Source organism: Equus przewalskii, chromosome 11 (assembly GCF_037783145.1).
Source record: "Equus przewalskii isolate Varuska chromosome 11, EquPr2, whole genome shotgun sequence".
NCBI lineage: Eukaryota > Metazoa > Chordata > Mammalia > Perissodactyla > Equidae > Equus > Equus przewalskii.
In genome coordinates, this window is record NC_091841.1 from 18,081,033 (window position 1) to 18,092,749 (window position 11,717).

At 38.6% G+C, this 11,717-nt stretch overlaps 1 pseudogene; it reads left to right on the forward strand.

Annotated features, from left to right (window-relative positions):
• LOC103541826 (fatty acid desaturase 2-like protein FADS2B) overlaps positions 1-11,442 on the forward strand; it is a 29,162-nt pseudogene extending 17,720 nt beyond the window's left edge.
• Positions 11,443-11,717: the final 275 nt, after the last annotated feature.

Here is an 11,717-nt window from a genome sequence, read left to right on the forward strand (position 1 = left end):
AATCTTCTTTCAAGAAATGAGATTTAGGGACAACCACAGAAGTATCTCTTCTCATGGGTAAATGATGAATCATGAGGATCAGGTACTTAGGAAGAGGGTGCTGTCTCTTTCTAGAAGAATTTAGGAGTTTTATAAAAATAAAAGAGCATAGGTTTGTCATCGCTGCCCAAGCTCTGTGGTTCATAAACCAAAAATTATGTACAACTTTTTGAAAATAGGCTTTGCCATCTTTGGGGAATTCATCCTCTTCCCCAGCTGAATTAGGAAATGAAATATGCTGCCAAGATTTCAAAAGAAAATCCTTGGTTTGATCACAAATCACTTACTTTTAACCATGGCTCCACAAACAATTTGGACTACTGTGATGTCTGTGGACTCATATGCTCATAACCCAAACTGTGACATTTTAATTTCTCTAATTATCCCCCCAGAGAAAGAGAGATTTGTCTCATTGAAGTTCATGAAGCAGCCTGACTTCCTCCAGAAGTGCCTTCTTTAGAGCCATATTCTATATGTGTTTTGCCTCTTCACAAATGGTGGAAGCCACCTCGCAGGGTTTACAGCTGTTCTTGGGACTTATCCCTTGAAACATTGACTTCTGTACAATATAGTTTCAAAACTACCACAGAAGACATTATTTAAATTTATTTAAATTCTTAAATTCAGTTATTTCACAACAAAAATTAGTTCTTATGAATCTTGAACTTTTCCTTTCTTCTCATTTTACTGTGAATCTTTCTACCAATGTCTTCAAACATTCTATCCTTCAACAATCGTGAAGTAAATCTTCAATGTGTTGGGTCCCTTGCACCTGGAAGGTCCTCCTGTGGAGAGACATTCAAAGTCAGCCCTTCACCTCAGTTCTCTAACGCCCAAGCATTTTCTACGTATTCTTTCTTCCAGGCTTTCCATTACTTAAATATTTGGAAGTTTGAGAGTAACTGCGAATAGCTATCATTACTTCATCACCATGATATTTCTTTTTTGTTTGTGACAATAAAAGAAGGATGTAAAACTTCTACTGTCCACAAGAGAGGAAAACTATATGTAAGAGTGAAGTTATCAAGGGAATGAGGAAAGCAAGAGTCAAGCACTGCCCATGGAGTTGTAACTAAATGAACATACAGCAAAAATACAGAGTGAATGTGAACTATCATTTATTTATTCATTCCTTCAATTAAACATTGATTGGGTGTCTGCTAATTACTGGAGATATAAGCATTACTTTTATCTCTCCTCTTAGGGTATTTGCTGTCTTTGTGCACTGAAAGACTAACTGAGAGATACGCCAAGAAAATGAATCAAATTCCCAGCCATGGTATCATATATATAATATTATCATGTCTTAGAAATAGAAAACTACAGCATGAGATCCATGATGAGAACACAAAGGAGGAATGATGAGATAAATAGGAGGGGCCATGCCTATATCTTTCCTCACATGATTATTCAATAAATATCTGTTGAATTAATAAATATAGATGGAGACTGAGCTTCAAGCACAATTCTATGCACTGCAGTTAAAGAAGAGCTGGGAAAACTTTTAAGAAATTTTCTCCTCAATCACCACTCCACTCAACATAAGGACAAAACAATTCAAAATGGTTTCCATGTGAATAAAAAAAGATATGATAGCAATCCCCATGGTCAAATATAATAAACCATGCTTGGAAGAATTACTCACATTTAATTAAAGCAAAAAGATGCCACAATATTTCCTCCCATCCCTGTTCTGGTCTTCTAGTGCCTCAAATATTACCACCAGTCAACGTTGATCAGATAGCTCTTTGCATAGAGATTTTAGACACTCAGATATCCACTTATTCATACACACAGAGGTCCCTGACTGTAGTGGCCAGAGGTATTGTGTTCCATCTGAGTTTCTTTCTCTCTCCATGCAGTATTGCAAGAAGAAAATCAAATACATCAACTATGAGAAGCAGCACCTGTTCTTCTACATGGGTGAGTCTCCTTGCAGCCACATTTCTTCTCATTCCATTTCCTTGAGGCAAGCAGTTGTCAAGCCAGAAGGCAGACTGGAACCCGCCAACAGAGACAAGCCACTGTCTTATTGTGACTGAGAAAAGCAGCATGTCTTCTTTCAGAATTCCTGGGGTGAAAATCTGAAAAGTAAAATGGAAAAGCAAATGGGAATTTTTAATAGTCATCTCATCACTCTGGGTATGAGGCAGGGAAGGAGAGGCTCCAAGAAGGATGGAAGGCAGGATGTCAATCAAGGGAATTTGCATCTGGGACTCTCATCCTGGATAGACTAAATACCTGTCAAGAAGAAAAGAATAGCGGTATTTGGATCAGGAGAAAAGAGAGATAGGAAAAGAATGCCAAAGCATGGACAGTATGATGCCAGGAAATGTAGAGCTCTGGGAGTAAAAGACACCTATACAGCTTCTGTGTGAAGGAATGTTGGCTGTTCCCACAGGTTACACATAGCTGTACAAGATATCTTGTAGACCATAATACATATACATAGTTTGGATATACATATGTGTACCTGTTATGTATCTATATCTATCTTTTGACATATATATGTATATGTATATAAATATGTGTATATATCTATATATACATATACATATACATATACATATACATATACATATACATATACATATACATATACATATACATATACATATTAGGTCTGAATCTGGTCCAGGGTGAAAAGAAACCGGGGTAACTGAATAATGCTGACAGTAATAAAAACCTCCATAGCAAAAGTGCTTTGCTCTAAATCAAAATTAAACTCATAAGAGCTCCCAAATAAAGGTTTCATGGAACCTCAAAATATGCTCATCTAAAATATTCAGGAAATAACCCCGAATCAGGGAATGTCCCAAACTTCTCCTGCAGATCACTGGTTCTTTACCAGGAGTAACGTTGCTGCCAATGGGACATTTAACAATGTCTGGAGACATTTTTGGTTATTATAACAGAGAGGAAAATATGGTAGTAGCTGCCAGGTGTGTAGAAAACCAGGGACACTGTCAAACATCCTACAGTCCATAAGACAATCCCTAACAATAAATAATTGTCTGGTCCAAAATGTCCACAGTGGTAAGGCTGGGAAACTCTGTTGCATATGATCTGATTTGCCAAGATTTTGGTTGCCAGTGGTCATCGGTAACATGCCTGAAAAGAGTGTCACGTAAGCTAATTTTTTGAGATATAGGGGCAACTGCCACTGCTGCACATACTGGAATTCTGCAGCCCCTTCCTATGCTAGTCACCTGCTCCTTTTCTTCCATGACCAAAAAGAGAAATGAGGACAACGGTGCCCCATTTTGACAAGAATATGACCCCCAGCCTAAGTAGATGTGTGTTCATATAAGAGAATAAAGCAGTTGGAGTTTCTTTTCTGGACTCACCTACCATGTCTGTAGTGATGCAACATACCCTTAGCTTGTGAAGAATGAATGAAGGGCATGGATTCACTGCAGAATGCCCACCTAACAAACTACACTGCGCTCAGCAGTAGATTTTCACTGTACCCTGTCCCTTCAAATGCCAACTTAGCAACATGGGTAAAAATGAGTCATCCTCAAGTTGTCAAAGAGAAACAGAGCTGGTCTTGTCTTAAACTTGGCAAGACAGATTTTATTCAAGCTACCACCATAGGACACAGAAAATTCTGTATAAGTGGAGCTCGATTCTGGTGAATCAAGAAGTGGGAGACATTAAACCCTGGGCCATGCTAAAGGAAATTAGTGAAAGACGTTGATGGGAGGGGAAGCTCCTAAATGTGATTAGGAAATCTGTGTTAGGCTCCTACCCTCCCACAGAGACATGGATGCAGGGCCCTATCCTTCCTGATGATTATTTTTCCAAAGGATGACTCCCAGGACCTTGAGAAAGATATTTCTGCATGTAGAAGATACATCTCAAAGGGACATAGAAAAGGTTTATAGTTGTAAGTTTTATAGCAGAAATGAAAAGGGAGGTCAGAGGCCCATAGTCAAGTTTTGGCTTGAACAAGCAGTGCCTTCTGTGGACAGTCTTGAACTTTCTCAGGAAGGAACTTTAAGGGGGCTGGCATCATCCCAGAGATGTGGCTTTGACCTATTAGAAGCTATGCTGGTGTTTGTTCAAGTCTCTTAGTGTGGAGGGTAGATGAAATCATTTTTGTTGAGAGTTTGCAGAGGTTAAGAGTTTGTAGACCAATGCTGTGGCCTAGTCAAGAAGAGGATTCAGAGGACTTGACTAAAGTTTGGTCAAGGAGAGAGTCTGTCAAAACCCAAAGGCTCTCCATAAATGCCTTTGTGCTCTAGGCAGCCTCATTGGTTCTAGGGGACAAGCAAGTACGTAACCCTCTACCCAGTCAATGAGTACACCTTCTTTATTTCTGCCACCTTGACATACTGTGACAGTGATGAATCCTAAAGAAATTGAAGGACTGATGGATTCCATAGACCTTGAGTAAACTTGAAAGCTCACAGCAGAAGCTCTTCCAGGATGCTTCAATCAAGAATGACCCAAATCTTCAAAGTTTCTCTACTCTCCTTGAGGGAATTTGAACCAAATTCCTGGTTCATCCTAAAAGACTGGAAAAGCGCAGTGGAGTCTAGGATGTGGTTTTAGATCTACACCTTGCATTCCTTCTCAGGGGCAATATTCCAGGGGTGGCATGGGGAAAAGATAGACTCCTGCTCACTTGAGGTCACAATCTGCTCATTCATTCACCATATTTTCTTTTGTATTTCTTCAGTTCTTCTTCCCTTATTCATGCTGACATATGTCAACAGGGTATCCGTGCAACTGCTGTACTTGCGAAGGTGGCGGGGGGTGATTAACTTGACTCGTTCTCTGAAGCTAGATCAGGTTGAAAATGGGAAATGAAAATGCTTTGTCCCTTCCAGATGTAACTTCCTTGAATAACAGGACATAAGATTTAGCAAGTATGTGAAGGGACCCTAGCCCAATGAAGGGGAATTGAAATTGTGTTCAAGGCATCTAACTTTTGAGCACTTCTCTCTACAGGATCTGGCCTGGGTCAGCAGTTTTTACATCCGCTATTTCATCATATTTGGCCATTTCTATGGAATCTGTGGAAACCTGGGCCTCATCTATTTGGTGAAGTAAGAAAGCAAGAATATCCTCTTATTCCAATAACCTGGATGGTCCTCTTACATTCCTTGTCTACTCTATTTGTGATTTTCAGAAGATTATGACAATATGTCCCATTCTCTATAACTGTGACATTAGCAAAATAGTGTGAAAATAATTGGTTGAAATAGTTTAATACACAGAGATACTTGGAAAAACATTAACCAATCTTCTCTTTTTTCCCCCACTTTCTTTATTCACAATTTCAGTATTCCATCCAATCCCAAATCCTTTAAAATTATAATCCAGTTGTACACCCATAAACCTTCCCAAAGATAATACAAGGAGAGGAATTTTTAAAGTTACTTCATGACTAGAGAGTCTCCCAAAACCAAAGTCAGAAAGATCGAATCACTTTCCCAAGTTTCTAAAGCCAGTAAGTGCCACTGGCAGTGCCAAACCAGAGATTGGAACCAGCTCTACCTGATGACAAAACTTAGGCTGTCAATCATTTTGCATATGCAGTTAATTTCTCAAGATATCTTTTGATCCTGCACCAATGTTTACAGCAAATTATTGGGGCACTGCTCTCACACAATAGGCAGTATGACAAGTTATGTAAACAAATGCTGAAAGTGTCATCTCCAGATAAAAAGAGCAACAAATGACTACCATTTTCGGGGAACTGTTGAGTCTCTTCCATTTCCCCCAATGCTCAGCTAGCTCTTGCAGCCTTGTGATTGGAACCATAGCACCCCATGGAGTCATCACTTCCCCTTTTATTCTCTGAAAAGTGTCTTGAAAGTCCCTGGATAGTATATGTCACCCAGACGAGACACATACCAATGAAAATAAGCAGAGAAGAGAATCGGGACTGGCTCAGCACTCAGGTAATAATGGAGATCCTGGAAGATGATACTTCAAAACATACTGATTAAGAGTATGATTGCCTAAAATAATAATAATTTGGAGGCTGGCCAGGTGGTATAGTGGTTGAGTTTACATGCTGCGCTTTGGTGATCTGGGTTTCTTGTGTTCAGCTCCAGGGTGCAGACCTACACAGGGCTCATAAAGCCATGATGTTATGGCCTCTCACATACCATCCAGAGGAAGATTGACACAGATGTTAGCTCAGGGAGAATCTTCCTCAAACAAAAAGAGAAAGATTGGTAACAGATGTTAACTCAGGAGCAATCTTCTACAACTCCACTCAAAAAATTAATAATAATAATAGTAATTCATACTTACTGAATGTCTGCTGGGGGCCAAGCACTGTCTACATTTTTGCATGCAACTACATATGGGAAGTGCTATGATTTTTCCTATTTTATAGATGAGAAATTGAGGCATGAAGAAGTTGAGTAACTTGCCTAAAGTCACAGAGATAATAGGTGGTAGAAGCAGGTCTTAAACCTTAGCAGTAGGATTTCAGAGCTCTTGCACTCAAGCAAAGGTCAATAAATTTCAGTCCAAGGGTCAAATCCAGCTCACTACCTGTTTTCACAAGTAAAATTTTATTGGAACACAGCCATGCTCACTCATTTGCATATTATCTATGACGGTTTCATGCTATGAGAGCAGAATTCAGTAGCTCTGGCAAAGGATTAAAATCTTTACCTTCTGGCACTTTGTAGAAAAAGTTTACAGACCCCTGCTTTAAACCATCACATGACACAGACTTTCAAGTGATTACAAGACTCCTGGAATTACAGAATGAATTTTTAACCTAGAAAGACCCTAGAATTCACCTCCTTTCATTTATATAAAGAGAGTCTAAGAGAGAATACATGACATGCTCTCTAAGCATGCCATTAATGATCAACAGATTTGTGATCAATGCAGAACACCCCTGCCTCCTCAGCCTTGCAGTATTCCTGCCATAATTAACTCCAGAATCCAGCCAATATGCTTATCCCTCCTCCAAGTTCCTTCCCAAGCTCAAGGGACCTTCCATGGTGTATAGAATAGTGGTTCTCAAACCTTTTGGTCACAGAACAATTTTACATTTCTAAAAGTTATTGAGAAGCTCAAAGAGCTTTTGTTTACATAGGTCATATGTATTTATATTTATTGTATTTGAAAATAAAATGGAGAAAATTTAAATTATTGAGTTTAAAATAACAAGAATAAAACCAATACATGAAAACATAAGAGTCATGATGCCATCCCATGTTTAGTAAACTCTGGAAAAATACATTATACAAGGACAAAAGAATGAGAATAAAAAGAGCAAATAATATCTTAGAAGAATTACAGGAATAGTTTTGAAACTGAAGACCCCCTGAAAAAATCCTACAGAACCCCGAGTTTTTCTGAAGTACACTTTGAGAAACATTGACATAGAACAAATAGAACAATTGCATTCAAAATGACAACAACCCCAACTGGAATTAAACCTTAGAAAGGCATTGAATCAAATGACCTTCATGAGGGTTCTTAATCTTGGTAGTCTGGAGAAGCTTATGAATTAATTCGCAGAATAATGTTTTTTAAATTCATAAAATAGAATACATTATACTGCAAAGGAAGCCAGTTATATTTGACTGCACTAATATGCACAGAACCATTGAATGCCTTACTCTGCATTTAGGAGTCCACTCAATGGACATGGTATTCTAACCCCTACATCTTTACCAGATCTTTACAATCCCACTTCTAACTTCCAAAGTCTTCACTCATGACACCTTAGTCTTCTGTATCCAAGGGATGGTAGTGACATAGCCCCTTCACTTCCTACATATGTTTTCACGTCTGTTGCCTTGTATGTAGTTCTTAGCAAAATATCTTATTGCCTTGTTAAATTGTAAGTTCCTTGAGATGTAGGACCATGTATAATTTTTATCCCTCACAGTTTCTTACACAAAATAGGTACTCAATAAGCACTTGTTGACTGAATAAAAGAATAAATAAACATTTTCTTTCTTTGACCCTTGGGCTCATTTACATCTAATGTAATCTGTTTCTTTGCAGGTCTTGACAAGCTGTAATGTTGAACAGTCCTTTTTCAACGACTGGTTCACAGGGCACCTGAACTTCCAAATCAAGTACCAGTGAGTGATAGGAACAGTGATATTAGTGATCACAGGGGCAAGGGCTATCACTTATAACATCACTCCCATACAGTCCAGAGCAGAGCCCTGGTGGTGAGATATCAGAAGGAAAATATGAACCAGAATTCTCTAAAGGCATCTATCTTTCCATTAATATCAATGGTAAGGAAAGGAAGAAATAAAAGAAGGATGTATAATAGTTTTGAGTAGATGGAGTGAAATCTTAGAAAAGTACCAGCGCCTGAATTTCCAGATTCCTATGACTTAGAAATTGGTGATTTTTTTTTTTTTGCATTTGGTTTGTTGGAAAAATCCAAGAAAAATTTTATCACTTGGATGAAAATTTGTGTTTAACTTAATTAAAATTTAATTATCTATCTATATCTATATCTTTAGAGCCAAGGTTAGAAAATAATCCATGAGAGAATCCAATCCCTCCTGCAATTTCTGAATGGTACCTGGAAATAATTTTCCAATGGGTCAGTTAGGTAGACATGCCCAAAAGAAAGAGAAAATGATAATACTTTGAGAGTCAGTCAGTCTGGAATATTCAGGGGAGGGACTTTCCAGATCCTCTCTGTCTAAGCCATTTCTGTGACAGTCAGAGAAGGAAAGAGATCTTAGATTTATTCATGATATGTTCTCATCCTTGCTCTCATGTTAGTCTTTTAAAACATCTGCAACAAGAGAAAGGATTATTATTCCTATTTTACCAAGGAGAAGCTGGAAACTCTAGAAGGTCATCTGGTGATTAGAGAAAACTTGCATAAAATCTCACCTCTCCTCACTTCTTACTCCTGTCTTAGGACTTTTCCCCACATATCATTACTAGATCATTTCCATGACACAGTAGTTAGAAGGATAGAGAGAAACAGACACAGAGATGAAGTGTGGTTATCTCTAATTCTCTTGGTCCTTCAAAATAATGGTTAAAAAACCCATGCTTCTATTGCCCTGGCCAAATATGAACAATTTCAATGGAGCTAATATTTTTGCTCTTAGCCCTTCCTCAACATTTGCCACCCACAGGGCTCACAGAGGGTGATGAGAAAATGACAGTGTTTTGCCAAGAGTTTTTGAATTTCCCAGAACAGAAACATTGTGCAAGGTCAAGGTTGTGTCTGCATTGCTGATATAATTTTATTGAATAATAGGGGAAAGACATCTGTGCTTTGAGTTTCTCTTTAGGCCCAAGTATTATATCTCTCATCTCTCTTTCCCTAGTCTATTCCCCACAATGCCACTCCATAATTATCACAAGGTGGTACCTCTGGTGAGGTCACTGTGTGCCAAGCATGGACTGCAGTATGTGAACAAGCCCTTGTTGAAAGCGTTTGGAGATATTGTCAGGCAATAAAGAGTCTCTCTCAACTCAAAGCTCTCATTTCCCTTCACTGCCATTCGTCAGAGTATTCTCTGACTTTGGATTCATTCACCCAACAAACATTCATTAAGGAGCAGCTGTGTATGCCTACTGTGGACATGAGACTCTACAGGGCCCAACATCAATGACAGTAATGATAATCATAATTCTTACTGTTACCTACTGCCTTCTAAGTACTTCTTAGTGAAAGTGCCCTACTGCCCTACTAAACTTCAAGCTTCTTAAAATCAGGGCTACGTTTATTTGTCTTTGTATCCCCTGCTGAAACTCTACCTGCTTTAGATTTAAGTGGTGGAAGAGATGGTCAAATCATCTGGTCCAGTGTTGCAAACTTGGATACCTGCAGGGTGTGGTGGGGCATAAGTGTGGGGATCAGGAAGGGGTGACTGATCTCCTCTATACTGACCACAGGGGTGACTAACCAAGAGTGTTCAGACTTGGAGAAACTGAAAACCCATCCTCATCCTGAAGCATTCACTGTTCCCTAGAGAACATTGTGCTGGTGAAATTAACAGCCAGTGATCTGAGTTTAATAACTTTCTCTTTTGTTTAGGATTGAAAACAAAACATTATATTGAATGATGCCAACAACGCCAGGCCCAGTCTGATCTGATCCCTGCCTACTGCTCAAGTTTGAGACTCTCTGCGACTCTCTTCCTACTTTTTTACCCTACAGATTTCTGGCCTCCCTTCAGTTGCTGAATAACTCTTTGCTCTGTGCCATTTTATTTTTTTTTGCCACATTTTCTTCTGCTTAGAGGGTTCCTCCAATGCACCCCCTCCCTTCATATCATCTAGTCAATTTCTGTTTACTCTCCAAGGCTCATATCAAATGCCTTTTCCTCATCTCATTCTTCCCTGGCCCTAACACAAATTTCATCACATGCTCTTGTAGTACCTGGATCTCTTCATTCATGACCTTTACCACAATAATGACTAAATAACATATTGGTTGATAAATTATCTAATGTATATCTCCAAATCTAGACCAGGAACTCCATGTGCACAGGAGTCACTTCTGTTCTTTTCATTGCTGTATTTCCAGAGCCTAAAAAAATTTGTTTCACATTATAAAATAGCATGGGTAGGTGGAAATAGGGTGGGCTGGTTTGCAAGTATCTGCCTTATCTTCTAGTGACTCAGAGAAATTTTATTTTAAATAGAGAAAAGTATAGGTGATGTTTTTGGGTACGTAATAAAATAAGTTGAAAAAAACTCAATCTCATCCATAAAGGAAAGATGAACTCACCTGCTAAAAATCAATTCAGTGCATTTGACTCCCTCTACTGGGAAACAGATAAAGACATTTTGCAGATATAGTTGAAAATGATAACATTGCCCTGAACCAGGTAAAAGAACAAATGATCTGTGGAGTAGCTCCTTTTATATTAGAGTCTCACCTTCTGGTGATTTTGTTTACCCCTCCCACAGGGCACTGAAGAAATCTGGAGCCCTCTGGAAGAATGCTTACTACGAAACAGGGAAACATGATGCAGAATCTCAGACTTAATATGCACATAATTGCATCTCTGAAGGGGTAGGTGAATGTGTAGGAGTTTTTTCCTGCTTAACTGTGAACACCATTGGCATACCTGAGTGTGCCAAAAGTGTGAATTTCAAGGACACATGATGACTCCCTTCCCTGAAGGTTTTCTCTGCAAATAAGAAGCAGAGGAAACACAAGGTGGCTTTGGTCAGGGTGACAAAAGGGAAATGGGAGCCAATATTTTCATTTTTTTCAATAGGATCTTGAACTTATTTCTACCAGTATTCCTTAGTCAGATTATCTTGATCACTGTGCAGGAAGCGAGGGACCAGGCAAAAGCTTTACTGATGAAGAGGGCATAGGCAGCATTGGGTCAGAGCAGAGACCACTAATGGGGTACTTTGGAAATGAGTGCAATTGCTTTTAGAAGAGAATCATATATTTAAGAACTTCCTACTGAAGTACGAAATTTTGCTTATTCTTCTTTCAAATGTGTGAACTTCATTTATTTAAGAAATCAGTATAATTAACATTAAAGTCTCTAAATATTTCAATATTCACCTTAGATTTTCAATATTGTACATGCCTATGTGTAATAAACGTGTATAGATATACATTTTTTTGTCCAAGTTATAAAATCTCTTAAAGGAGCTTTCTACATCCAGTCCCAAAAGCAACCGATCATGCAGATCAAGGTTCAATCTTTGAAGGTGATTAGTGTTCTAGTAAAGAATTG